The sequence below is a fragment of the Oncorhynchus mykiss genome, chromosome 13 (assembly GCF_057628025.1).
Source record: "Oncorhynchus mykiss isolate SJ-2025 chromosome 13, ASM5762802v1, whole genome shotgun sequence".
Lineage (NCBI taxonomy): Eukaryota > Metazoa > Chordata > Actinopteri > Salmoniformes > Salmonidae > Oncorhynchus > Oncorhynchus mykiss.
In genome coordinates this window covers 32,525,036-32,551,172 of record NC_143034.1, presented here as the reverse complement: position 1 = coordinate 32,551,172, position 26,137 = coordinate 32,525,036, and the positions used below count along the sequence as shown (strand labels likewise).

Here is a 26,137-nt window from a genome sequence, read left to right as displayed (position 1 = left end):
GGATCTTATTTGACACACTACCACTACAACTGCTACAGTACCCGCACCCACCCTTTTTCTCCTCACATCACATTGTCCATGACCTCTGGTCCCACAGTGACCTTGAACCAGCCATGTCATCGTTACCATGCTCGGAGAATGTATCTGATTACACTAGCACCTGGCTGGTAGAGAGAGAGAGATGGAAGGATAAGGAGAAAGAGGAGGGATGTAGAAGAGAATAAGATAGATTTTTTTTAAAGAATAAGAGAGCTGTGCAAAAACATCTGGATGAAAAGGAATATTATTGAGATATTCCCAGCATTTTACCTTATATGGCCTATATAGCCCTTTGGTTCTTTGTCAAATAAAATGGAATGAATTTTCTGAGAAATTCTGTAAACACTATCATTGTACATGTAGTGATGATATTACTGTTATAGGTTGTGATGTTTTTACTGTTATTGCTAGGTAATAGGAATACAGTGTATTGCATTTACTACACTGTTTGACACATTTCCTAAGGCAAATGCCTACAGACTGCCTTGTTCTTGTCTGGTAAAATTGAGTATTGGGAACCTTATTGTAACCTCCCTACCCAACAATGAAGTGAGTGTTAGAGGGAAAAACAAAAGGTTTTGGACATCAGGAACAGATTATGAAACCTAAGTGTCATTCAGCTCAAGTACGATACAGAGACTTATTCACACACCACAGCCAACCATGACTCAGCTATCATCACCTACATATTAAAGCTCCAACCAACACACACACACACACACACACACACACACACACACCCTGATGAAGAGGTTATTGAGAGGGCAGGCATTGATTCATTGGCAATGACAATGCAGAAACCGACGCTCGCGCTTATGTATTGTCTCCGCTTGTCATCTCCCACCCCTATTCACTCAACTGTTTTATTTTAGAATGGACTGCAGTGGTGAATTCACTTATTTCACCTCATTTTACATATTCTGTTATTATATACATGTACTGCTATTACCTATGTGCTCAAGCACAAGGATAATGTATTTATCCTGGTTTCTCTCTCTTCCTTTCGCTCTCTCTCTCTCTCTCTCTCTCTCTCTCTCTCTCTCTCTCTCAGATGCAAGCACACGCACACGCACACACACACACAAACACACACACACACACACACACACACAATTGATTTCCATTCAAAATTATACTTTTCTTTACTCTTTACCCTAACCCCAACTCCGTACCCTAAACCTAACCCCTAACACTAAGCCTAATTTTTACCCTAAACCTAAACCCTAACCCTAAAATAGCCTTTTTCCTTGTGAGTATCGGCCAAATATCCTGACTTGCCAAATGCCCCCCCCCCACACACACACACACACACACATACACACAAATGCATCCTCCCCCCATACACACACATAAGAATCCAGAGAAGAAGAACTTCTGCGTCTTCCAAGTTTGTGGTATTTGAAACACTACGTAAACATATCAGTGTTCATGGTTACAGTCTCCATGACTGCATGACAACAGCTTACAGGTCAGCCGTACAAGCGCTTAGTGGTTTGGAAACGTAATATTTGCTAGTATTAGCACAGCATTCGCTGCACCCTATGCTCCTACTGAACTCTCAAGAACCAAATGCAGCGCTGTTGCTATGTTGATGTGTGTTTCATTGCTGGAGGAAAAAAATGTCCCTCAGGTTTTCGGCAGTATGGTGTGAAGAGCTCTTTGAAAGTGTGGGACAAATGGCAGATATTGAAGCAGGAATACATGAATTATGTCTGTGCAAAGACAAGCAAGCAAGAGTGAAGAAGACCATTTTTTCCAATCAAATGCAGAGGCAAACCAATAAATTGTGAACTAAGAGGTTATTCAAAAGTCACGGTATGGGACGTTAAACGGGTGTCCTGACTCTCTGAGGTCATTAAAGATCCCATGGCACTTATCGTAAGAGCAGGGGTGTTAACCCCGGTGTCTTGGCTAAATTCCCAAGCTGTCCCTCATACCATCACGGTCACCCAATCATCTCCAGCTTACAATTGGCTCATTCATCCCCCTCCTCTCCCCTGTAACTATTCCCCAGGTCATTGCTGTAAATGAGAATGTGTTCTCAGTCAACTTACCTGGTAAAATAACACTTAAATTAATAAAAATAAAAAAAAATTTAAAGTGTAAAGGTACGGGTTAGTGTTAGGGGTTAGGGAAAATTGGATTTTGAATGGGACAGATTTGTGTCTCCACAAGGTTAGTTGTGTGTGTGTGTGTGTGTGTGTGTGTGTGTGTGTGTGTGTGTGTGTTATTTCCAGTAGACTGAGCTACAACTACAAGGCCCATGGTACGTTTCGACGCGTCTCATGACGTAACTTCATGTGAGCACAAGCAGACTGGAGCAGAGACCCGATTGTAAAGATTACTCACTCTAGTATTGTCCTACACTGAGTCCGTTTACCAGTACATTAGAGCGAAAATAGTTGGACAGCATATAACAACGTCATAAACACATCTTAGCAGGTGAATGTAAAAAAATAACTCGACAATTCGGTGTTTAGGTCAGCACGGACAGATTTGCTTTCCTTTCAATCTTCGGTGTGCGTTTTTCTCAGCTGGAGCATTCAAATTGGATTTCGAGCGAATATCGGGAAAGTCCAGATGATGCTGTCGGATTGTCATTAGGTAAGGCGAGTTTGAAACGCATACAATGTGCTTTATTTTATGTAGCTAAAGGGTTATTTTACGGCAATTTGCTTGGCTACCAAGGGGGAAGTTATTGTCATCATCAGTCAAATATAAAATTGTAGCCTAATTGTTGCACACCTTTACACTTTTTGTTGTTGTCGACTATTACCCATAGTAGGCCTAGCCTACAATGTCTGACTTTCCACTTTCAAGTTAGCCTTTTCATGGCACAGAAACAAAACAATGACAACGTTTTCCAGCGGTAAGAAATACCTAAACTGAGGTTGGTTTTTATTGCCCATTGTCATCATTCACACATTGAAACCAAGTAGCTTACCTACCTATTTAACTATTAAGAGAGAGGTAAGTATGTGGACTTGAAATGTGCCTATGGCACTTTTTGAAGAATATATATGACGTTACTGGTTGTGCACAATGAAGGGTCTCTCTTTCCCTTGTGTGGTTGACGAGCCGGTTTGGCCCGCACGGAGAAAGCCCAGCTGGGGGCTATTGTTCCCACAACATAAACTGATTTGCATGCATCATCTCGCTTGAGCATCTGGCATCGTCAGTCCTTCTTTTGTTTCCTCCAAATTCGGCTCATTTGCTCAACTGTCCAGTCATATTCATTTCTGTCGCTATTATAGTAGAGCTGTGTTTGTGCCTGTCTTTACTTTGAAATACCCTTTGACCCTTCTCAATGTAGGGTTAGGCATATTTGAAGAGAAACTGGCTTCGATTCAAACTGTCATCTGAGTATGGTAGGCCTGTTGGTAGCCTACTGTGTATCCTTTGAAATTCCCTTTCCTCCTCTAGTCTATTATAAGCATGATTGTGCTGTCAGAGAACACTGGCTTTGCATCATCATACTGTCATCTGACTACACTCCTCAGTAGTGGACGACATCCTCTGCGGATGCTTGGGAGAGTTTAAAAATAACACCATCATATCACTCTCACCAGAGTTTCCATTCCTGAAATGGGCTGGATCAGTTTCCTTTATTAAATCAGGCTGGTCTCCCTACTCGACTCCAACCTCCCCAGATGAGATGCTCTTACCGACTCACCCCTGGTATGTCGACGGGTTGTGCGGGGATCGGTTATGCAAGTCCATTTGTTTGGGGCGAAAAGGCCCTCAGGATGGGTGTCTGTTTCATGCCTTGATTAGGGAATAAAAACAAACGTGGGGTCACCGAAGGCTGCTGAGGCTGAACATGAATGGAGCTCTTCAGAGACTGCCATTTGTGAGGATCCCGTTAGGATTCTGTGGCTCGGCAGTCGCAAAAGGGTAGCAAACACAATTAGTTAACATCAACCCCTGGGGCACATACTGAAAGCATGTAGCCTATGGTGTATTACACATAGCCTACTACAAGTTACTAAGTAATTCATAGGCCATATCATGTTAACAACAGCAACATTGGGTGTGCCATGATGACCCACATTTAGGCCTATGTTTGTGTAGTGTTGTGCATGCACCGCTTATAACTGTATTTTAGCCTACATTCCCTGTCAAGGGCCCTTTACATGCTCACCATTCTCATGACTTTGGTTCGTGTTTAGATTATAACTTGTGTGACACATCTCTTTTGAACAGAGTGAATGAGCAGACAAGACATTCATTAAACAACACGCCATCTAGCCTGAACCTTTTTCTGTTCAACTTGATGTCTGTTCAACTTGCTGTCTGTCATAGCTCTGAGTCAGTGAATGCTGTACATCTGTCTGACTTGGAGATCTGCTTCTGTGGTAAAGTCAATTAATGAAAGTCATTCCTGGAAAGATCCCTTTTTTCTCTCTTTTTCCCCACTGGACAGAAAGATACAAAGGCTATTTGAATTGGTCCACTCCACTCCTCTCCTCTCCACATTCCTTCCTCTGCTTTACCCCACTCCTTCATTGTTATCAAGGTCGACTTGATGTGTTGGAAAGGTCCAGTTGTGGGCACCTACAAGCCGCCTCTTATCTCTCTCGGGTTACGTCCGAAATGGCACCCTATTCCCTATGTAGTGCACTACTTTTGACCGGGACCCATAGGGTTCAGGTCAAAAGTAGTAGCCTACATAGTAAATAGGACGCAACCTAATTTTCTTGTTCTCCCTGAACTTGGAAAATGGGGAGGTTGTCTACCTGGCCGATTTCGCTTCAACGCTATAGGGGGGAACACATTTGCTTGGGAGCTTTGTTTTGCCCATGGTTACCTCCCAACTTTTCACCGTTCTTCTGACTGATGATTGGAGAGTGTGGAAAAACAAATAAAAGTGGTATCTTTCTGTCCTGAATTTGTATGATAGTATAATGAGATGTGTTCTCTGTGACATTGCTGCTCATAAGCAAATGGACGTTATCCTTACCTATAGCTAAATCGGTGCCTTGTATGAGGATGACACCAGTAGTTGACAGATGTAACCTATCTTTTTTAGTTTTCATTTCAGAAGACCATCTTCACTCTCTGAGGGAGATTCATAATTCATTTTTTTGTTGTTGTTCTTTAACCTTTGTTTAACTAGGCAAGTCATTTAAGAACAAATTCTTATTTATGATGGCCTTCCCCGGCCAAACCCTAACACGGACGATGCTGAGCCAATTGTGCGCCGCCCTATGGGACTCCTAATCACGGCTGGTTGTGATACACCCTGGAATCAAACCATGGTCTGTAGTGACGCCTCTAGCACTGAGATGCAGTGCCCTAAACCGCTGCGCCACTAGGCAGAACATAGTACACTTTTTTTTCTAAAAACAATGATTTATTTGCCTTTCAGGGTAGTCTGTGTTCTACCTCAATGAATAATTCAAAGGGTTTGACATGTAAACTGCCACCCTCCATCTGCTACCTCAAAAGTCAGACTGCTGAGGTTATGTCACCGTTGGACTCCATTTTAAAACTGACATGATGACATCTCCCCTAACCCCCATTGTTAATGACGTTAAGAAAGAAGAATAAACTTTGACTGTATTAAATTATCTGGAAAGTCAGTATCTCTCTCTCTCTCTCTTTCTGTCTCAGTCTCTCTCTTTCTCTCGCTCAAAGACCGCCATAAGCTTATTAGCCTGCAGTCTAACCCTTTTTATGAGGTGCTGTGTTTGGATCAGACTTTGTCCCTCCCTTGATAATCTCTTTATAGAGACTGGGTGCCTATGAAATGGCCACCTACAGCCAATAGCAACCCTCTTTATTGGCACCTATGACTTCTGTGAACAGGATTACAGTAGAAGTCCTAAGAGCCTTGTTAGGCTTACACAGTATGTACTGGGTATTTTGTAAATAACCATCATAACAATGACAAAAATAGTGCAAAATGCATTAAATGTAATAATGCATCTTTTGAAAGGAGCTACGACATACCTAATAAATACCACACAGCGCTGGTGACAGCCTTGTCTCAAAAAGGAATGGTTTTCACCACGTGGAAGTGAAGTTTCTCCCCCTGACCGTGCTGTTCTGCTCGTAAAATGACTACCAACTTTGCCCACGTCATGTTAAAGAAAATGCTATTGGGTGAACTATATCTACTTGAATATAAAGTTGAATCGCCCTTCTCCTAAAAATGAATGCGTTACGACGATTATAGTTCACTGTTATTGTCCATAATTGTTGGTTACACGATTACACAATAATTGCGCCAGCTCTAACGTTAGCTGGGGTTTGAACTCCTGTCTTTCCTCCTTTAATCTCCCAGTTTCTCCTGGGTGGAAAGCACAATACAGTACTGATTACATAATTAGGTTTCTCAAAGCTCATCAAGGCTTCGCAGAATTAGCTACAGCACTTGTTGATGTGCAGCTAGTGTTCTTTATTGCCATGACATGTCCTACCCGGACCACGTACAATGTCTCTCTCTCTGTACTACCACCAAGCACAGAAGCTGTGTCGTGTTTTCTCTGTGTGATGCTCGTCTGACACCAAATCGCGCGCCCCCTCCCCTCCCCCGACTCCCTGTCGTGCGGTTAAAAACGATTCACCACCCAGTCAGACCGGAGGCTGTTACGTTTGTCACGAGTGGAACGAAAGGGGTGCAACAACAGTGTCCTTGTTGCTGCGGAGGAGTGAAGTCACTTTAGAAGTCGCCCTCCTTGTCTTGGGAGAGGGTGGGTCTCTGTGCTGTAGCTGCAAAGCTCCTCCATGATCCAGTAACAGGCTAGTGAATGGGCCTCTGTCCTCTGCAGTGAACTGGCTTTATTCATGGCCAGGGAATATAGAAATGTGACTGAATTGCAGGGTGTTTCTTCTCAAGAAGACTTGGACTCTGCTCTATTTTATCTGCTAACCTCAACATCGAAATGATGTTGAGAGCCTACTCTAAGGGAGTCTACTCTAAGGGAGTCTTTGTAGGGTGCAATGTGCAGAATGACAGATTTGTACCTCGTCAGCTCAGGGATTCGATCTCGCAACCTTTCGGTTACTAGTCCAACGCTCTAACCACTAGGCTACGCTGCCGCGTTTACGTCCGCTTGTTCTCGTGTATTTTTGGTCTCGTCTCCTTCGCTCCTCTGTGCTGTGTGCACCTTCCCATTTACACCAGAGACCTGTATATAATGACGAGATGCACGTCTCCGCCCTAAAAATAGGAGTTGTTGGCCCAAAGGCAAGCTTAGGTCCAAAATAAGCATTGGCGTTATTTTGGACAGATTTTAGCGAGAGTGAAACCTCTTGCTTCGCCTCTTCCTCTATGGTTTACGCACACACCAAGCCCCTCCCCCTGCCTCTCACGACAACAAAGTTGAGAGATCACATCTTCCTCTCTGACAACCGGTTTCAACTCGCTATTTGACATGACTGACATGTTTCCCACGCCTCAGCAGAGGTGACCGGTCTGCTCCTGATCCCCAGGATCGTCAATAATTAAATTATTTGTGGGTCTTGTGGTTGTGGAAGGCTTATATTTAGCCTAGGTATAACTCCACAATGGGAACAGCCGACACCTCAAAGGGCCAGATAATACCACCATTGTTGTGGGGGTGCCATGTCCACAGCTCCACCCCTTTCGGTGCCAGTGCCAGAATCACATGGCAGTGAGTGGAGATAATATAAACATGTCAAGGGGAGGTTCTGAGAAGAGAAGATGAGTGGGAATCACACAAATCAAATCAAATTGTATTTGTCACATACACATGGTTAGCAGATGTTAATGCGAGTGTAGCAAAATGCTTGTGCTTCTAGTTCCGACAATGCAGTAATAACCAACGAGTAATCTAACCTAACAATTCCAAAACTACTACCTTATACACACAAGTGTAAAGGGATAAGGAATATGTACATAAAGATATATGAATGAATGATGGTGCAGAATGGCATAGGCAAGATGCAGTAGATGGTATAGAGTACAGTATATACATATGAGATGAGTAATGTAGAGTATGTAAACAAAGTGGCATAGTTTAAAGTGGCTAGTGATACATGTATTACATAAAGATGCAGTAGATGATATAGAGTACAGTATATTCATATACATATAAGATGAGTAATGTAGGGTATGTAAACATTATATTAAGTAGCATTGTTTAAAGTGGCTAGTGATATATTTTACATCAATTTCCATCAATTCCCATTATTAAAGTGGCTGGAGTTGAGTCAGTGTGTTGGCAGCAGCCACTCAATGTTAGTGGTGGCTGTTTAACAGTCTGATGGCCTTGAGATAGAAGCTGTTTTTCAGTCTCTCGGTCCCTGCTTTGATGCACCTGTACTGACCTCGCCTTCTGGATGATAGCGGCGTGAACAGGCAGTGGCTCGGGTGGTTGTTGTCCTTGATGATCTTAATGGCCTTCCTGTGACATCAGGTGGTGTAGGTGTCCTGGAGGGCAGGTAGTTTGCCCCCGGTGATACGTTGTGCAGACCTCACTATCCTCTGGAGAGCCTTACGGTTGTGGGTGGAGCAGTTGCCGTACCAGGCGGTGATACAGCCCGACAGGATGCTCTCGATTGTGCATCTGTAGAAGTTTGTGAGTGCTTTTGGTGACAAGCCAAATTTCTTCAGCCTCCTGAGGTTGAAGAGGCGCTGCTGCGCCTTCTTCACGACACTGTCTGTGTGGGTAGACCAATTCAGTTTGTCCGTGATGTGTACGCCGAGGAACTTAAAACTTACTACCCTCTCCACTACTGTCCCATCGATGTGGATAGGGGGGTGCTCCCTCTGCTGTTTCCTGAAGTCCACAATCATCTCCTTTGTTTTGTTGACGTTGAGTGTGAGGTTATTTTCCTGACACCACACTCCGAGGGCCCTCACCTCCTCCCTGTAGGCCGTCTCGTCGTTGTTGGTAATCAAGCCTACCACTGTAGTGTTGTCCGCAAACCTGATGATTGAGTTGGAGGCGTGCATGGCCACGCAGTCGTGGGTGAACAGGGAGCACAGGAGAGGGCTCAGAAGGCACCCTTGTGGGGCCCCAGTGTTGAGGATCAGCGGGGTGGAGGTGTTGTTACCTACCCTCACCACCTGGGGGCGGCCCGTGAAGATGTCCAGTACCCAGTTGCACAGGGCGGGGTCGAGACCCAGGGTTTGGAGGGTACTATGGTACTATGGCGTTAAATGCTGAGCTGTAGTCGATGAACAGCATTCTCACATTGACATATTTTGTTATTTTATTTAGACAACAACAGAGGACCACCAGAACAGCAGAGTACACAGGTACAGTACCTTCAGAAAGTATTCATACCCCTTGACTTATTCCACATTTTGTTGTGTTACAGCCCGCATTTAAATGCATTACATTTAGATTTTGTGTCACTGGCCTACATAAACAATACACCACAATGTCAAATAATCTTTTACAGATGAATTACAAATAAAAACCTGAAATGTCTTGAGTCAATTACGATATAACCCCTTTGTTAGGGCATGCCTAAATGAGTTCAGGAGTAAACATTTGCTTAACAAGTCACATAAGTTGCATGGACTCACTCGGTGCATGGAATGACTACCTCATCTCTGTACCCCACAAATACAATTATCTGTAAGGTCCCTCAGATGAGCAGTGAATTTCTAACACAGATTAAACCACAAAGACCAGGGAGGTTTTCCAATGCCTCGCAAAGAAGGGCACTTATTGGTAGATGGGTAAAAAAAAAGAAAGAAAAAAAAGCAGATATTGCATATCCCTTTGAGCATAGTGAAGTTACTCATTACACGTTGGATGGTGCATCTGTGAGGTCTGCTCCCGTTCTTCCTCCCCCCTGGAGCTTGAGGGCGCCAGGCTGCCCTGCATCACGCACTCCTTCCATCCATTACGCACACCTGCCTTCCCTCGTCACGTACATCAGCGATATTGGACTCACCTGGACTCACTCATCTGTTTATTTCCTCCCCTATATTTGTCAGTTCCCTTGCTCTGTTCCCCGCGGCTGCATTAATTGTCTTTTGTTGTGTTACCTGTTTGCTGACACTGTTCCTGTCTCGTTCCTCGTCCGTTATTTATTAAATGTTTTCCTCCCCGTACCTGCACTCAAGTGACAGTATCAATACACCCAGTCACTACAAAGATACAGGCATCCATCCTTACTCAGTTGCCGGAGAGGAAGGAAACCGCTAAGGGATTTCATCATGAGGCCAATGGTGACTTTAAAACAGTTAAGAGTTTACTGGCTGTGATAGGAGATAACTAAGGATGGATCAACAACATTGTAGTTACTCCACAAAACTAACGTAAATGACAGTGAAAAGAAGGAAGCCTGTAGAGAATACAAAATATTCCAAAACATGCATCCTGTAAAGGCACTAAAGGAAAACTGAAAAACATTTGTTAAAGAAATTAACTTTATGTACTCAAAGCCTTATAATTGAGGCAAATGGGAGACAGATATACCTTTCAGCAGGACAATAACCTGAAACACAAGTTCAAATATACACTGCAGCTGCTTACCAAGACGACATCGAATGTTCCTGAGAGGCCTAGTTACATTTTTGACTTAAATCGCCATGAAAATCTATGGCAAGACTTGAAAATGACTATCTAGCAATGATCAACAACCAACTTGACAGAGCCTGCCATTTTTTTTTAAAGAATAATGTGCTGTTCTGATGGTACTGTACCTGTGTACTCTGTTGTTGTATAAATAAAATGACCAAATATGTCGATGTATGTCATTCCCACTCTTCTTCTCTTCTCAGAACCTCCCCTTGACATGTTTATATTATCTCCACTCACTGCCAATGTGATTCTGGCACTGGCACCGAAAGGGGTGGAGCTGTGGACATGGCACCCCCACAACAATGGTGGTATTATCTGGCCCTTTGAGGTGTCGGCTGTCCCCATTGGCAGACAGAGTGGCATTCAGTGGGTGCCAGCTCTGCCCGGCAGCCACGGGCGGGCACGGCGTCATCAGACTCTCATTATTTATTGATCTAATGGCCGACTTAGCGGGAGAGCGACATGGAAAGGCCAGTGACTTTGGCCTCTCCAATCCTGGCCAGGGTCAGACAGAGAAGACCAGGGGAGAAGTTAGTGGCCCATGTTTAAATACCTGGGTTTCCTTTGTCAATGATGACTGGGTGGGTCACTTGTTTTGGGCTTGAAATAAATAGAAGTGAAACTGAATGAGTTGTTGTGACCTGAGACATGTCTACTCTAGGTATGTTTGGTTTATTGTGTTCCTTTCTGCACACAGTGGAGTACAGGTACAGATGTAGGATCTTAATTTGAGCCAGTTTACTACAGAAGGAAAATAATCCTGCAGCAACAGGAAATGTGAATTATTATGTGGATGATAATTAATGGACATTTTTGTAGGGGTTGATAATATTTTTGTTAGGGCAAATCAAGTATGACATTTCTGTATGGAAATTACAAACTTTAGAAGCCTCTTTAACCCTTTGATGCTACAATCCCGTATTTGTGATCATTGTTGAGTGGTCCCTGCAGCGTACGATCTCAAATATGTGATTGTGATTGGAATAGTAGCAGCAGAATGTATGACGCAACAAACGCGTCGAAACACCATTGTTGTCTGAACAGCATCTAAAATGTTTTTTTCTACTGATGGAAAATAAAGGTCTTAAACTTTATTCCTCAATTTGACCTTTTATTGTAAAAGATAAATGCGAACATCATCCAAGCATCACACGGAACACTTCCACAGCCAAACTCACATCCACAGCCAGATTCCATAAACAAGTCTAAATAACAGGTTGCTCTGACAAAAAACAAAACATAAATTAGCGACCTAACAGCTAGACTAGTTTACAATGTATCACATCTCTGGTGAGCACAAGAGACTAATGTAATGCTGTTTAGAAAATAAATATATGTCAGCTAAGCTAACTTGTTTATGATGGCAGCCATGTTTGTTTGCGACTTCAACTGTAGCCAGCAAATAGCTTAGCATTAGCTCATCATAATCAGTACAACATTCAAGTATTTTACACACATCATATGTGTCCATTACAATCTATGCAATATTCGGAATGCATGATTTGTCACCAGTACTTGAAAACATGTTAATAAAACAGTAAATGCATTATGATCCATCCAGTCGGAAGTTTACATACACTTAGGTTGGAGTCATTAGAACTTGTTTTTCAACCACTCCACAAATTTCTTGTTAACAAACTATAGTTTTGGCAAGTCGGTTAGGACATCTACTTTGTGCATGACACAAGTCATTTTTCCAACAATTGTTTACAGACAGATTATTTCACTTATAATTCACTGTATCACAATTTCAGTGGGTCAGAAGTTTACATCCGCTAAGTTGACTGTGCCTTTAAACAGCTTGGAAAATTCCAGAAAATTATGTCATGGCTTTAGAAGCGTTTGTTAGGCTAATTGACATCATTTGAGTCAATTGGAGGTGTACCTGTGAATGTATTTCAAGGCTTACCTTCAAACTCAGTGCCTCTTTGCTTGACATCATGGGAAAATCAAAAGAAATAAGCCAAGACCTCAGAAAAAAAAATTGTAGTCCTCCACAAGTCTGGTTCATCCTTGGGAGCAATTTCCAAACGCCTGAAGGTACCACGTTCATTTGTACAAACAATAGTACGCAACTATAAACACCATGGGACCACGCAGCCGTCATACCGCTCAGGATGGAGACATGTTCTGTCTCCTAGAGATGAACGTACTTTGGTGCGAAAAGTGCAAATCAAACTCAGAAAAACAGCAAAGGACCTTGTGAAGATGCTGAAGGAAACAGGTACAAAAGTATCTGTATCCACAGTAAAACGAGTCCTATGTTGACATAACCTGAAAGGCTGCACAGCAAGCAAGAAGCCACTGCTCCAAAACCGCCATAAAATAGCCAGACTACGGTTTGCAACTGCACATGGGGACAAAGATCGTCTGATGAAACAAAAATAGAACTGTTTGGCCATCATGACCATCATTATGTTTGGAGGAAAAAGGGGGAGGCATGCAAGCCGAAGAACACAATCCCAACCGTGAAGCACGGGGGTGGCAGCATCATGTTGTGGGGGTGCTTTGCTGCAGGAGCGACTGGTGTACTTCACAAAATAGATGGCATCATGAGGGAGGGAAATTATATGGATATATTGAAGCAACATCTCAAGACATCAGTCAGGAAGTTAAAGCTTGGTCGCAAATGGGTCTTCCAAATGGACAATGACCCCAGTCATATTTGATCCAAGTTAAACAATTTAAAGGCAATGCTACCAAATATTAATTGAGCGTATATAAACTTCTGACCCACTGGGAAAATGATGAAAGAAAGAAATTCTGAAATAAATCATTCTCTCTACTATTTTTCTGACATTTCACATTCTTAAAATAAAGTGGTGATCCTAACTGACCTAAGACAAGGAATGTTTTCTTGGATTAAATGTCAGGAATTGTGAAAAACTGAGTTTAAATGTATTTGGCTAAGGTGTATGTAAACTTCCAACTTCAACTGTACATGTGGTGTGCTACAGCAGAAACGACAACACGATATTCAGAAAATAAGTCACTTACTTTGATAGGAATGCATACATGCCCAATTTGCAAGACAAAGAACCATGAAGGCAATGCGGGCGCCAGCCAGAAAATGTTTTGGGGGAAAACGTTTGTTGTTTTGCCTGTTCTGACTAGAGATGCGCAATGTCTTCATCCTTGAACTGGGGAAACACTCAGGAAGTACTTGGGCTCACGTTGAAGTTGAAGAGAGAAGTTTGTCCGCTCAGTAAAGCCTCAAACGTAAATTGTCCGCAAGAGTGAAATGGGCTACTACTTATACAAATTAACGAGGAGGCAGAACACACCTCAATTCAAACTGTTGTTAGAAAATAAAACTTGTTTGAAAATAATTTGAAATTGACAAGTTGAAACATAGCCTATTGATAATTAACAGGCAGCGTGCCTTGGTTTGAGGGCAGCGTGGGTAACTGTCATGTTGAGAGCATTCTGACATCACGAGAATGAAAAAACTCACGCAGGGGCGATGGTTAGAGATATTTGGAACTCACGCGTGAAATATAACTCAAATACACTACAAATACACTCAGCAACAAAAGAGTGATAAAATTAAGATCCAGTCAGTGGAATCAGAAGATCAATCGTTGCACTGGTCATTAATAGTGGAGCTCCCAAACAGATAGTCAATAAATATTGAATTGGTTAGAATATTGAACACTTTTGAGATGTCAATCCTATCCATTGCAGAGCCCACAGAAGGCCATTGCATTGAACATTCTAATTTAGAACAGTATGATTTCATTGCATCATAACAATGAATGATATTACTGGCATTCCAAACATGTCATTAAACATTGTTGTGGTCAGTTTCCCAGGCAACACAATTCAAATTCCTAGATTCTGAAGACAAGAACCTCATTTAAAACATTTGATCATGAAGAGGAAAGGTGTGAGCAAAGGTTTGTGGTGGTTCTTCAGCGTTTTCATGTGTGGTGGCTCTACAGACATTGTGGATTCTACCCACCTTTACAGCAAAAGAAAGAAGACCACCCACCCAAAACCAGACCATGTACAACATTTTGACAATATCAGCTATGCGAGACAGACTAAAGAAGAAGCCAGATCAGATTACAAGTCTTTTGGCGATGGACCAATGGACAACCTCCTTGGACTGGTGAACCTGAGGGTGTCAATGTCCACCTTGTCCATGGATAGTCGCAAAGATGACCTGACCACTGATCCTGTTGTCTCTTGGAATTCTCAACCCTACTACCCCAAGAAACCATGGATGTCCATCGATGAGATGCAGGCGTACTCAGCAGAGACATCCTGGCCTTACTTCCCGTGGCAGATCGTGCCTCCTTCACCCCCTGTGCAGAGGAGAGCCTCCAGCATGTGGACAGATATGGAGACGGCCCGTTCATCTAGCCCTGAGCTGCAGACTCCCACCCCAGAGGAGAGGAGCAGCTTCCTCCAGGAGAGCCGTTTATGTAAATATATGTCTTTGTCCTCCACTTCCTCCATGAACCAGAACACTGTCTCTCCCTGTGGGGGACTATGAGATGGAAGAGAAGTACATCAGATGCCAGAAGAACCAGGCTAAGGGCCAGGATGTGGCCCCACCTTACTGATGCCATCCAGCAGTGACGTGCAGATAAATTGACTGTAAACAGGCAGACCACAATAAACAGGCAGACCACAATAAACAGGCAGGCAGCAAGAAATAAATATACATTTTATCAATAATAATTTTCTCATCTTCATGATTTTTTTTTCTGCATGATAAAATCGATTTTTCTGAACTAATACTTCCCAAATTTGCTGTGATCTGGCACAAGTCGCTCCTGCCTATGGACGTCACACGTCATATGTTGGCTTTCTGGCGGTTACGTTCGTTTTACGGCGAGTTAAAGTAAGCTGATCAGGACTGACATGCTCTTCCGTGTTCTGCAGAAAGTGATGGATATGGGTGTCTACCGTATCTGTATCAGGGACAACAATGAAAGCACTGGAACAGCAGCAACAAGACTTAGTGATAGTTTCTATGAGCGATTTGAGCAGAAATGCAATGAACCGAGTCTGGCAGAATCTACTTCAACATACTGGACAATATCAATGTTCATGTTCTATTTGTGCTGGGGACAATTAAAGGCCACTCTAAAATGTGCCGTTTTGTCACACAACACAATGCCACAGATGTCTCAAGTTTTGAGGGATCGTCCAATTGGCATGCTGAGTGCAGGAATGTCTAACAGAGCTGCTGCCAGATAATTAAATGTTCATTTCTACCATAAGCCGCCTCCAACGTTGTTTTAGAGAATTTGGCAGTGCGTCCAACCAGCCTTACAACCACAGATCACGTGTATGGCGTCATGTAGGCGAGCGGTTTTCTGTGGTCAACGTTGTGAACAGAATGCCCTATGGTGGCGTGGGGTTATGGTATGGTTAAGCATAAGCTACGGACAATGAACACAATTGAATTTTATCGAGGACAATTTGAATGCACAGAGTAACCGTGACGAGATCCTGAGGCCTATTGTCATGTCATTCATCCACCGCCGTCAACTCAATTAATTTGAAATGTTTCTAAAATCTCCTATGGGAAAAAGATTGGAACCATTTCCGTGTTTGACTTGCTAGGTTTTATGGGTATTATGACATGTCCGCTGTGGGGCTCAATAGTCAGCCTCAGACCTCACCGCACATCACTGCCATCCAGGGACAGCTATTTAATTGTGGTCCTAGACTGATTTCTAAATCAAGCGCTATTACTGTTATGAAGTATGTAAGAAAGTACTGTGAGTTTTTCCGTTCTCACACTAGTAAGGAACAGAAAAAGTATGTTACCTTTCCTTGGATGAGATCGGACTGCTTCTGTAGCCACCGGGTGGTAGTTACTGATTTAAATCTAACAGACAGACAGGCCTTTGAAGAGCGATCTGTGAGAACGGAATGATGAGAAAAAAAGCCAGCCCAATTTTTTTGATGAAATTGAGAGATAGCTAATTGTGGGCACAGGATAGGTGGTTTATGACTTATTGGGACGGGTCAGGTTTTTTTAATCTTGTGCTCATCTTTTTCTTTGTTCTTGTTGTTTCCCCATGGAAGCTTAAATCATTCATCAGATTTCACTGCTGTTCAAAGAACATACTCTGTGTTTTCCCCGGGTGTTGAGTCTTCAAACACTTAATACTTTACAGGGTTTTTTTCTGGATCTAAAGGGTTTAGGTAGTGGGCGTGGCAAGGGGAGTGGCAACGGGTACGGTTGGCCAGTCGGCGCGGCTGCATTTACAACAAAATCTATACCGCTAAATGAATTGTTTGGAAATTTTGAATTCTCCCTGACAAACAAGAAACCACTCACCCAGAGGCAGCGTTTCTGGTAGTCAAAGACTTTAACTCAGGAGAGCGACTAGGGGCGCTAAAACTCTAGAACACAGAAATGCATACAAGGCCCTTCCTCGTCCTCCCTTCGGCAAATCTGACCATGACTCAATTCTCCTGCTTCCTGTTTACTAACAGAAGCTCAAATAAGAAGTACCCGTGATGTGCTCAATACGGAAGTGGTCGGATGAAGCAGACAAGAGGCTACAAGACTGTTTTGCTAGTCATATTCCAGACTGGGATATGTTCCGGGATTCCTCCGATAGCATTGAGGTGTTTACCACAACAGTCACAGGCTTCATCAAGAAGTGCAAAGATGATGTTGTCTCCACAGTGACTGTAAGAACGTATCCAATCCAAAAACCACGGATTACAAGCAAAATCCACACAGGGCTAAAGGCTAGAGCTTCTGCTTACAAGGAACGGGACATAGACATGGACGCACGCATACAAGAAAGCCCACTACGACCTTCGACGAGACATCAAACATGCAAAAGGACAATATGGGAGGAAGTTGGAATCCTATTACATTGGTGCCGATGTTCATTGTATGTGGCAGGGGTTGCAGGCGATAATGGATTACAAAGGGAAACCCAGCCATGAATTGCCCAGCGATGCACAACCCCCAAATGTGTTAAATGCCTTTTATGGCCCAATTCGCATACCGCACCAACAGATCCTCAGGTGACGCAATCTTAAGTGCACTTCACACTGCCCTCTCCCGCCTGGACAAGAGGGGAAATAACTATGTGAGAATGCTGTTCATAGACTACAGCTCAGCGTTCAACACCATCGTCCCCTCCAAGCTCATCACCAAGCTGGGGAACCTGGGACTGAACCCCTCCCTCTGTAACTGGATACTGGACTTCCTGACGCGCCGGCCCCAGATGGTGAGGGTATGCAACAACACCTCCGCCACACTGACCCTTAATACGAGGGCCCCTCTGAGGTGTGTACTTAGTCCCCTCCTGTACTCCCTTTTCACCCACGACTGCGTGGCCATACTCCCAACACCATCATCAAGTTTGCTGACGACACGAAGTTGGTAGGCATGATCACCGACATTGATGAGTCAAGTTTCTTAACTTCAAGTTCCATGATGTCCACATCACTAAGGACCTAACATGGTCCTCACACACCCGCAGAGTTGTGAAGAGGGCATGGCATTGCCGCTTCCCCCTCAGCAGGCTGAAAAGATTTGGCATGGGCCCTCGGATCCTCAACAGGTTCTACAGCTGCACCATCAGCTGCACCAAAGCATCGGCTCTCAGACCAACAGGCTCAGAGACAGCTTCTACCCGCAAGCCATAACACTGCTAAATAGCCAGACTGCTAAATAGTAAATTAAGAGTACCCAAACTACCTGCACTGACTCTATCTTGCACTGACCCTACGCACACTCACTAGACTGTATTTACAAACCATATACATACGCACTCACACACACTACATTGACACTCCCACACAAAACCAACACACATTCACATAATGTATACTACATACACACACACAGACACACACGCAGACCGCCACAACCCAAACACACATACATACACATTACACACACACTCACACACACTACATTAACACTCCCACACAAAACCAACACACATTCACATACTGTATACTACATATACACACACATACACACACACAGACACACACGCAGCCCGCCACAACCCAAACACACATACATACACATTACACACACACTTTTACACTCATCATTTTCTGCTGCTCTGTTCTTTATTTGACTTGTATTATTATCTATCCTGATGCTTAGTCACTTTACCCTGCCTTCTTGCACATACAGTGTCTACCTCAAATACCTCGTACAGTGGTTTCTAAACTAAAAGTTTTGCGATTATGCTGCGGGACTTACCGAGGTAATTTATGGTTTAGGACTGTACCCTTCGTCACTGCTTCATTGCTCCAGACCAGCGCAAGCGGGAGTTAGAGCACTGATTATGCTTTTGGTTCCCAAGGCGCTAATGTGTCTCTAAATGACAATGAATGGGCAACATAAACCAAATAGAAACGGATAATTGTGCACGACTACAACATTTTATTTCAATTAACTGAATGATGAGGATGAAGAGGGTGATTGAATTTAGAACAAAAGAATTGCTATTCCTCTGTCCTACATGCGCACACCCTGAAAAATACACTTATTTATTTTGTTTCTACTTGTCAGTAATACTTTCTAAAACTGTTGTTACACTAAGATGTTTTATTCTAAGAGAAACTAAAATGTTGAATTATATTCTGTGATATTCTTAAGATACATGTGTTGATAAGCAAGTGATGTCTGCTAAATAATCAAGTTGATGGCACATATAGCCCCGGTACCTACATAGAGCTGAGTGGCTCACTCATTCATGGCTTTGGATCAAAATAAATAAGTACCAACATTCTTTCTGATAGTCTTTAATAAAGAAATGTTTTGGTTATCCTGACCTGGACACCATGTATTATAATAGCCCGTAATGGGCTATTAGCAGGACAATAGACTCTTGCCAACACCTCTCTGTATTTTGATACTTTGTGCAAGGCAATTGATCAGCATTGAAAACTTTGTGGGTGGGGCCTCCCGAGTGGCGCAGCGGTCTAAGACACTGCATCGCAGTGCAAACTGCGTTGCTACAGATGCTGGTTCGATACCCGTGCTGGCCGCAACTGGGAGACCTATGAGGCGACGGTGGGCTTTTGGTTTCTCTCCCTCTAAAAACAGAAATAAATCATTCTAAACATCAAACTGGCTTTATTTACAAATTAGTAATAATGTCTCACTCCATGTTCAAGAATGGCCTTTTTCTCACTCACTTTAGGATATTTGAAAACAAAATCTCGAAAATATCGTTATTTGTTTAAACAAAGCGATTATTATTATTAATTAATTTAGAATTATACAAAAGCCTAATAGATATTCTCACTGATCCTAACGAAAAATGCCCCTTAGATATGAATTTAGAATCCTCCAACCCTCTAAATCAAATTATTGGCAGTCACGTCATAGAATATATTTTTTCCCGATATACTGTAGGCCTATCGTAGGCGACGTGAGTCTCACTGTTGTTGAGTAAAGTGCTGTTAAAAGTGGTGTAGGTCTTATTTATTTAAAAAGCATATTGAAGTTAGAAGCAATAGGATTTGAAGCAATAGCCTACCCGCTGTGGTCAACTATTTCAGCATCGTTTCGCACTGCTCTGAGACAAGCATGGGGACGGGACTGGTCTTGATAAATCAATGAGATTTTTATTTTCACTGAATCTCCGTTTGGGTATTGGTTAGACTACAATTAGGATGTGGAAATGTTATGCTCTTAGTACTGTAGCCTACTCCCGACCGTCACGTTATACAGCGCCATATTTTCCTAAGGGAAACACTGAAGGTTTCGTTTTTCATTTTTCTTGGAATAGAAACCCTATAATATTAATCAAATTAATCAAATTAATTAAGCAACATTTCTTAAAATCAATCCCATATACTATGTTCTTACAAAAAAATATTTTAAATTCTCTAGTACTGCCAATATTGAAGGTTATCAAATGCTTCTCAAAGATGCCCTCTGGTGGTCAAACTAGCACTAACTAGCATTAATGGTAACAATGGCTGACAATTTACCCTTTCACACATACCATCACAAGGGTGTGATCGTTCTACAGTAGTCCCTGAAGCGTACGATCACACCCTTGTGATTAGAACGCTTATTTAGAACGGCAAGTTTCGAATGATGCAACAATCAGCATTTGAGCTGGCCACACTTTTTTCAGAAACTATTTACACAAACACAGTCCTTACAAAGTTATGTCCAGAATGTGAGCAGTTTATTTTTGGATGCAATGTTCAGATATTCACAGAAGTATCTATAGCGTAACACAATCATCTGAACCGGAAAAATGTAGGCTACATTTGTCCTAGCGCTAACTGAGGAAAGATGTGACGCAAAACAAGCGGCCATATTTTCTAACTCTCGGCTGACATAAACTACAAATTAATTAGCTAATAGCAAGTACTATTTATAATGAATCACATCACGGGTGAGCTCACCATTGATCAAAATAATTAAAGTAAAACACTTTCTAGAAATCGAAAGTAATCCGACGATGATTAGTTTCAGTGTGCAGCCAGGCTTTTTTCCCTCACAGAAACCAAAGATAATAAGAGAAGACAAGATGAGTTTGGTCTGTTTATAGTATGCATGTTGAAGGGGTGTGTCATCTACCATCGTTCACATCCCACCATTCACTTCCTGAAGTTCTCAAAAAACGAGTGAATCCTTACTCACCTCATTTTGTTATAGCATTTTTGGTCCGACAGACGATTACGTGAAACCCAGAATGCAGGCTCCACACATAGCTGGAATTAGCTTAGCTCACCATAATCAGTACAACCTTCAAAAAAGTATTTTACACACATACTATGTGCCCATTACAATCTATGCAAGAATTGGAATGCATGATTTATCACCGGTACTTGAAAAACATGTGAATAAAACAGTAAATATGTCAATCATTACCACACAAAACATTTTCTAATAGTGATTTATTGATACAAATGGTGTGTGCAGGCAGTCAATCACGTAACCTCTCACTCCCACTTTGAGCCATTCAGTGTTGTTGTTTATGTATGTAGCTAGTGAGCTAAGCTGTAGCATTAACAATGTCTTTCAAAAGGAGACAACTCATAAATGCGAAAATTCTGAAGATTTTTTAAAAATTCTGACAATGAGTCTGAAAGTCAGGAATCAGATTCTGACAGTGAGGAGCTGCCCCCCAGCCATTGAGAACCCTGAATCTGAGGACCCGTTGTCCACTGACAAAGTCCCAGTTCCCTTTGAAGATGCTGGTGGTGATGGAGGCAAACCGACAATGGATGAAGTACAGGAGTTCTGTGGTAGCTGGAAGGCTGCCAGCCATTTCACCCCTCCTGGCCCTGCTGTTTGCTTTGATGAGTCCCCTTCTGGAGGGCAACACCCCTTGCCATTTCCATCGGAGGCAGAGTGCTTCAAGTTGTTTCTGACAGAGGAGCTGGTGGGAGACATAGCAGAGACCAATCGCTACGCCTTGGAGCTACAGGAGTGGGGGGGTCAATCACAATTAGTGAAATGTATACCTTCCTGGTGAATGTCCTTCTCATGGGGATAGTAAAGAAGAACTCCCTAAGAGAATACTGGAGCACAGATCCTATGTTTGCAACACCCTTCTTTGTCACCCTCTTTTCCCAAGACTGCTTCCTAGCTCTGCTGCGATTACTGCATTTCATCAACAATGCTACTGCCATCCTAAATGACCCGTTATACAAAATAAGAAATGTCAACAGCTGGCAGTAAAGTGGCATGACAAACGAGACATCCATGTCCTCTCCACTGTCCACACAGCAACCATGTCGGCCACAGGGAAGGTGGACCACCTGACGGGAAAGAGAAACATCAAGCCAGACTGCATGCTTGACTATAACCTCAAAATGGGGGCCGTGGATAAGGCGGACATGATAAACAGCTTTGTGGAATGCACTCGGAAAACGACCGAGTATATAAGAAGATATTTTTACATTTTTCCAAGGTTGCTTCAAAATACAACAGGCCAACACTTCTCTGACACAATTAGCATTGTTTTAAAGAGCTAATATAAGAATGTAACTAGCTACATAAGCACGATTGAATATAACACCCTAAAGGTTATGACATGAGTAACGCTACCTCGCGTGTCCACGGTTATAAGGAATATACACAAATAATTTATGCCCCATACACACAGTGAGCTACAGTAGAAACTGTATAACACGACATACAGAAACTATTATAATGTAATAAGGTACTTACTTTGCTAGAAACGCAGTCTGGATTTGAACCTGGGTGTCTAGTGACGCCTCTAGCACTGAGACGCTGTGCCTTAGACAGCTGCGCTACTTGGGAGTCAAAAGTTTCAAAATACAACACATGCTAATACTCCTCTGACGTAATTAGCATTGTTTTCCAGAGCTAATACAAGAATGTAGCTAGCTACCTAAGCATTGAGTATAACACCATAAAGTTTATGAAATGAGTAACGTTACCTCGCTTGTCCGCGATTATAAGGAATATACACAAAAATATTATGCTACAGTAGAAACGACATAACGCGACATACAGAAACTATTATAACGTAATAAGGCACTTACTTTGATAGAAACGCACACGTTTCCAAAGTTATTATTGGTAACGAAAACAACTATGACTGCGATGCAGGCAACAGATGGAAAATGTGAACACGTGTGTGCAGGACGGGAGATGAGCAAAATGTCTGCAGAATTGAACTGCACAAACAATTGGGAAGTGTTTGGGGAATTTTGTCCGGGTCAGAAATGTCAAAAAAATTCACTGGTCCGCAAAAGTAAAAATGACTACTTTTATGTGAATGAATGAGGCGGAACACACCTCAATTCAAACTGTTCTTAGAAAATAAAAAACTTGTTAGAGAATAATTTGAAATTGACAAGTTGAAAACAGCCTATAAATAAAAACAGGCTGCGTGCCTTGGTTTGAGGGCAGCGTGGTTTAAACGTACAGTTGCGTAACAATCCGTTCTTGCAGTGTTTACTGTGAGATGTTACCGCACTCTTCCACCAAGGCACCTGCAAGTTCCCGGACATTTCTGGGGAGAATGGCTCTAGCCCTCACCCTCCGATCCAACAGGTCCCAGACATGCTCAATGGGATTGAGATGCAGGCTCTTCGCTGGCCATGGCAGAACACGGACATTCCTGTTTGGCAGGAAATCACGCACCGTACGAGCAGTATGGCTGGTGGCATTGTCATGCTAGAGGGTCATGTCAGGATGAGCCTGCAGGAAGGGTACCACATGAGGGAGGAGGATGTCTTCCCTGTAACGCACAACATTGAGATTGCCTGCAATGACGACAAGATCAGTCCGATGATGCTGTGACACACCGCCCCAGACCATGACGGACCCTCCACCTCCAAATCGATCCCGCTCCAGAGTACAAGCCTCGGTGTAACGGTCATTCCTTCAACGATAAACGCGAATCTGACCATTACCCCTGGTGAGTCAAAACCGCGACTTGTCAGTGGAGAGCACTTTTTGCCAGTCCTGTCTGGTCCAGCAACGGTGGGTTTGTGCCCATAGGCGACGTTGTTGCCGGTGATGTCTGCTGAGGACCTGCCTTACAAAAGGCCTACAAGCCCTCAGTCCAGCCTCTCTCAGCCTATTGCGGACAGTCTGAGCACTGATGGAGGCATTGTGCGTTCCTGGTGTAACTCTGGCAGTTGTTATTGCCATCCTGTACCTGTCCCACAGGTGTGATGTTCGGATGTACCGATCCTGTGCAGGTGTTTTTACACATGGTCTGCACTGCGAGGACGATCAGCTGTCCGTCCTATCTCCCTGTAGCGCTGTCTTAGGCGTCTCACAGTACGGACATTGCAATTTCTTGCCCTGGCCACATCTGCAGTCCTCATGCCTTCTTGCAGCATGCCTAAGGCACATTCACGCAGATGAACAGGGACCCTGGGCATCTCTCTTTTGGTATTTTTCAGAGTCAGTAGAAAGCCCTCTTTAGTGTCTTAAGTTTTCATAATTTTGACCTTAATTGCCTAACGCCTGTAAGCTGTTAGTGTGTTAACGACAATTCCACAGGTGCATGTTCATTAATTGTTTATGGTTCATTGAACAAGCATGGGAAACAGTGTTTAAACCCTTTACAATGAAGATCTGTGAAGTTATTTGTGAAGTTAGATGTTCTTTGCAAGACAGGGTCCTGAAAAAGGGACATTTCTTTTTTTGCTGAGTTTATATCTTTATTTCCCAAACACAATTCAACACTTTTTTGTCTTTTAACACAGGCTTAACACCTTTGTGCTTTTTTTAAACACTTTTAACATAGGACAGGCACTATTGTTACCTCATTTCTCAGCGATAAGGCATTGCGTTATGCCTGGGAAGAAAACACTTCAATTTGCTCAACTTTCCACTGGCTCAACCACTGGCTCAGCTTACCCCATGGCCATTGGCTCAAACATTTTGACTATATTAGGCCACACAGCTACAGGGATGCTCTTTCATGCTAGGTACAGGACCTCATATTGAAGCCTTTAGAGACCCCAACAGATGCATAGAACAATCGTAAAAGTATGTACTTTGGTTTAGATACAAGCATCATGAAACCTCTAACACAATACATTCATTTGACTTGGTGAAAATCCGTTTTTTGGACCTAACTTGCTTACCACTATTTCCATGTCATTTCTTTCTTCACAGACCATGTGAAATGATGAGCTCTTCCTAAATATTTGGTCAAATTATTAATTTTGTGTATGGTTTCCTAGAAACAAGTGTGGCTCAACTTACCTCTTTAGCTTAATTTATGCCACTCTACCCTAATATTGGGCAAATTAATTAATTTTCAAATAAGTTCAATACATTTTAGAATATTGTTGAATTCCGTTTTAATGTCTGGATTCTGTGACTCCGTATGTGTTTTCCACAACGCAGATTCTATTGGGCCCTACTGTCCTAAAACCTCCTTTAATTCCTTTCTCATCATCTCTCTCACTCAGTAGCATTATCAACCACACAGCGCCACTATGTGTGTCTCTCCCCTCTATCATAGACAGTTCCAATCATGCATCAAAATACTTGTCAAATCGGACAAACACACCAAATGTGTTTTTTTGTGCGCTAAGCCAGCCCCAGGCTCTATTGTAGTAACATTGTAGTAATGAGTACTAGTGTGTTTAAGCTGTGGAGTGATTATGTGTGTTTGTGTGGGTATCTGTCCCTGTGGTGCACCGCTACTGAGAGCTGAGTGAATTGGATTTGGGGGCTGTGTGAGTGTATGGTCAAGGTCAGCGTGTGGAGTAAGGGTCAGAAGACTATCGGGGGGAGCAGTCAAGCTCAGATCAGTCCCTGAAGCTGACACTGACCCACCCTCTATCCATACACCCCTCCTGTAGGGTGGAAGCACCCAGCCTCATGTACAAAAGGTTACCAAAGGTTGAACTAACATAAGTCAACTAACATAAGTGAGGGCAGTGACATTTCCCAGTTTACAGTCAACTCTGATAACTGATAAATGCAATGGCTTGGGACAGTTGTGACAGTTTGCACTAAATTGGAACATGCAGTTAGTTATCAGAGGCAATGACAAATGATATAATTGAATTGGGACGAGGAGCCATATTGCACTTTTTGAACAGTTTATCTAAAGTGCACTTATCAGGAGTCGACTGTAGTGCAAGATGACACAATTGAATTTTCCATTTAGAATTTG

At 42.8% G+C, this 26,137-nt stretch overlaps 1 protein-coding gene across 1 annotated transcript in view; it reads left to right on the top strand.

Moving 5' to 3' along the window:
• Positions 1 to 2,314: 2,314 nt before the first annotated feature.
• Positions 2,315 to 26,137, top strand: part of LOC110486013 (E3 ubiquitin-protein ligase pellino homolog 1) — a 46,494-nt gene continuing 22,671 nt past the window's right edge. The window contains exon 1 of the mRNA XM_021557303.3: positions 2,315 to 2,643. The gene's annotated coding sequence lies outside the window, so the exon portion shown is untranslated. The remainder of the gene's footprint in view (positions 2,644 to 26,137) is intronic.